The 4,283-nt window shown below is 45.3% G+C and overlaps 1 pseudogene; it reads right to left on the reverse strand.

Moving 5' to 3' along the window:
* Positions 1-2,059: 2,059 nt before the first annotated feature.
* Positions 2,060-3,851, reverse strand: LOC102130971 (alpha-enolase pseudogene; annotated as a pseudogene).
* Between the last annotated feature and the right edge of the window lie 432 nt (positions 3,852-4,283).

A 4,283-nucleotide genomic window follows, 5' to 3' on the forward strand; every position in this document is an offset into this window, starting at 1 on the left:
TTCCTGAACCTTCAACCTATAAGTGTAGGTAATGTTGCTTCTTTAACATTGCAGTCCCTCTTAGTTGATAAAGGGGCATTTATTTTGGTCTCTGAAATCACAAGAGGAGCACCCCCACAAGGAGCTCCAATGCTTCTTCCAGCCTTGCTCCTCCTGAATTCTCATGTTTTCTGCTGGGAGCTGGGTCTGCTGAGCTGCCACCCTACTGCCGTGGTACAATTTACCATCTGTGTCAGCTCATCATGTCAGGTTAAGGTGGAAATGAATGGCAATACCTACTCTCTTTGATGTTGAAAACAGGGAAATCATTCTTTCCTTAAGGTTAAATAAGACCAAGCAGTGAAGCACTCAGCATGTTGCAGAGTGGTACACACACGGCAGGGTCTGGTGTTTGAATCACCACTGCCTTATCTGGAGACCTTGTCCTTTTTTTTTCCTGGACTGCTCTTTATCTCACCTTTCCAATAAAAGAAATGAAGGGAAATAACATGAGAAGACAAGAAAAGAGAAGAAAACAAAAAAAGGAAAAGAGAAGAGACAAGACTCAGTGGTGTTTTCCAGAATGGCCTGCAAGGCTAGAGGTGTGCTGGTGGGTTTGAGCAGGATTAGTAGGCAGCTGGCTCAGAACATGGTCCAGTGACAACTTTCACATGTTGCTAAAGCACCTACCTCCTAAGGAGAAGGCAGGTACTTGCTGGCTTGTATTTTGCTTGCATTGTGTGAGGTCTACCAGATGAGAGGTGGACACCACGAGCTCTGCTTCCACAGCCCCCAAGTCTGTTCTCTGAATTCTTGTTGATCAAAGACTCAAAAATATCACTCTGAAGGTCAGATTCTTCTTAGCCTGCATGAGGAGCCTCTATATCTTAACTAAGTCCTAGATCCAATGATGTATAAAAGCAATTAAATCACGTGAAGACCTTTGAATGGCTCTCATCCTATTTGGAGAAACAGAAAAGTACATGGTGACCTTAGTACAGAGTGGAGCTGCAAGCTTTCTTGGAAGGCACCCTGAGGAGGGTCACAGTCTCTGGAGGTATGGGAGATCCAGCCCAAATCATAGGCAGGAAGCCTGACATTTTGCAAATGCACTGAGTCACTCCATAATGTTCTGTGAACTTCCTTTTTGAATTTTCTGGATCGGCTCTCTACAGTTCCTAAATTAACAACCTACAAGCTAGCTTCTTCATTCCCCTTTTGCTGAAGGTATCTAGTCTCATTATGTCTATTTATAACAACATAAAATCCTTCTGTGAATGAGACTAATAATATAAAATGTATCAAAGTCATGTCCAAGGACTGCAGGGCATATTAATTTGCTTCCATGGGTTTTAACTTGGCAGTTCCCATTAACATTAATGGGATTATTAGGTTAAAATGCAACATAATGAACAAAGAATAGTTATTACAACAGGCCCAAACAATTCATGTAAGAAACAAAAATTCCATAATAATGCATATTGCATGTAACCATTAAAATACGATTACCATACCATGGAGGAGAACTTTTATTATTCAAAAATATGTTCATAAATTTGGAATGCATGCTGGATCCTAACTGGTCACCAAGCCCTGTGATGGTAATAATGTGAGGCTCCTCCCCTTTGTGGTGGTTATTGCTAAGGGGAAACTCTTTCAGTCCCAAGGAGAGCTCATGAACAATAACATCTGTTATTTATTACTACCAAAATGAAAGTTTTGTTTTCAGAAGATGAAACTCCAAGCAGAATGATGCTAAGATAGGTAAAATTTGCAAACTAAATTATTTCCAGACAAATCAACCTCTGACAAAAATTATCCTGGCAATGTATCAATAAAGATCACTCATGCAGTTAGAAGCAATGCAAAAATGGCTTATAAAAATGTGCTCTTCCCTGAGTGCCTACCTCATATTTAAAAAAAAAAATTGGTACTGCAAAATTAGCATCCAGAATAATTGAAATATATATATATACACACACACGTGTATATATACACATACACACATGTATATACACATATATACACACACATATACATACATATATGTATATAAAGTCTATTTTTCTATCTGTATGAGTTTATTTATTTATTTATTTATTTTTCTCATGGGTCACTGAGGCTTTTTATTTTAAGCACAAAACCACCGGGCATCTTGCCTGTGGCCACCCCGAAGATGACATGAGGCTCACATGACTCCAGACACTTGGTGGAAAGTAAGGCGAGAAAAACAGTGATTTGGGCCAATTACAGGACGGCAAAGCTAGAGCTGCCAAACAAGGCTCCGGGGAGCTTGGTTCTGTAGAAGTTCTAAGGAAGCGGCACGGACTCCACAGCGGTGGGTGAGGGGCGCTAACTAGCAGGGACCCCTGCAAGCGTTGGTCGGGGCCTCGAGCTGCCCGAGCTGACACAAGGGGAGGGGTTCTATTTAGCCAACAGGTCACCGAAGGGCTTGCCTGCCCACAGCTTACTTGGCCAGGGGGTTTCTGAAGTTCCTGCCGGCAAACTTAGCCTTGCTGCCCAGCTCCTCTTCAATTCTGAGGAGCTGGTTGTACTTGGCCAAGTGCTCAGATCGGCAAGGGGCACCAGTCTTGATCTGCCCAGTGCACAGCCCCACAACCAGGTCAGCGATGAAGGTATCTTCAGTCTCCCCAGAACGATGAGACACCATGACGCCCCAACCATTGGCCTGGGCCAATTTGCACGCCTGAAGGGACTCGGTCACGGAGCCAATCTGGTGGACTTTGAGCAGGAGGCAGTTGCAGGACTTCTCGTTCACGGCCTTGGCAGTCCTCTTTGGGTTGGTCACTGTGAGATCATCCCCGACTACCTGGATTCCTGCACTGGCCATGAACTTCTGCCAAGCTCCCCAGTCATCCTGGTCAAAGGGATCTTTGATAGACACCACTGGGTAGTCCTTGATGAAAGACTTGTACAGGTCAGCCAGCTGATCAGGTGAGATGTACCTGCTGGGGTCATCGGGAGACTTGAAGTCCAGGTCATACTTCCCAGACCTGAAGAACTCGGAGGCTGCTACGTCCATGCCAATGACCACCTTATCAGTGTAGCCAGCTTTCCCAATAGCAGTCTTCAGCAGCTCCAGGCCTTCTTTATTCTCCAGGATGTTGGGAGCAAACCCGCCTTCATCCCCCACATTGGTGGCATCTTTCCTGTATTTCTCCTTGATGACATTCTTCAGGTTGTGGTAAACCTCTGCTCCAATGCGCATGGCTTCCCTGAAGTTTGCTGCACAGACTGGGAGGATCATGACTCCTGCATGGCCAGCTTGTTGCCGGCATGAGAACCGCCATTGATGACATTGAAAGCCGGGACTGGCAGGATGACTTCAGAGTTGCCAGCCAAGTCAGCGATGTGGCGGTACGGGGGTACCCCCTTCTCAACAGCACCAGCTTTGCAGACGGCGAGGGACACCCCCAGAATGGTGTTCGCACCAAACTTAGATTTATTTTCTGTTCCATCCATCTCGATCATCAGTTTGTCAATCTTCTCTTGTTCTGTGACGTTCAGTTTCTTGCTAACCAGGGCAGGCGCAATAGTTTTATTGATGTGCTCAACAGCCTTTGAGACACCCTTCCCCATATAGCGAGTCTTATCATTGTCCCGGAGCTCTAGGGCCTCATAGATACCAGTTGAAGCACCACTGGGCACAGCAGCTCTGAAGAGACCTTTTGAGGTGAAGAGATCAACCTCAACAGTGGGATTCCCATGAGAGTCAAAGATCTCCCTGGCATGGACCTTGAGAATAGACATGGTGAACTTCTAGCCACTGGGTCTCCTGGCCTAGGAGAAGAAGCGGCAGGTGCAGCAGACACCGAGGTGAGTGTGAAGCCGGCGAGGTCTGCGAGGTCTATGCGCTCTGGGTCCCCACACCTACTGTCCTCTATCTGTATGAGTTTATAAAGGTGGTCATGATAAACTACTACAGACTGGGTGGCATAAATAATACAAATTCATTTTCTTACAGTTCTAGAGGCTGGAAGTTCAAGATCAAAATGTTGACCGATTTGGTTCTCCTGAGGCTTCTCTTTGGCTTACAAATGGTCCTTCTCACTCTGTCATGTGGCCTTTCCTCTGTGTGTGCTCATTCCTGAGGTCTCTTCTTCTTACGAGGACACTAGTCCTATTGGATTAAGGCCCACACGAATGACCTCATTTTGACTCACTCACCAATTTAAAGACGCTATCTCCAGGTACAAACACATCCTGAGGTGGTGCAGGTTAGTACATCTGCTTATAAATTCGGTCTATAACCAACTATCTATCTGATTTCTCTCTTCTCTCTC

Source organism: Macaca fascicularis, chromosome 3, assembly GCF_037993035.2.
Source record: "Macaca fascicularis isolate 582-1 chromosome 3, T2T-MFA8v1.1".
In the NCBI taxonomy this organism is placed as follows: domain Eukaryota; kingdom Metazoa; phylum Chordata; class Mammalia; order Primates; family Cercopithecidae; genus Macaca; species Macaca fascicularis.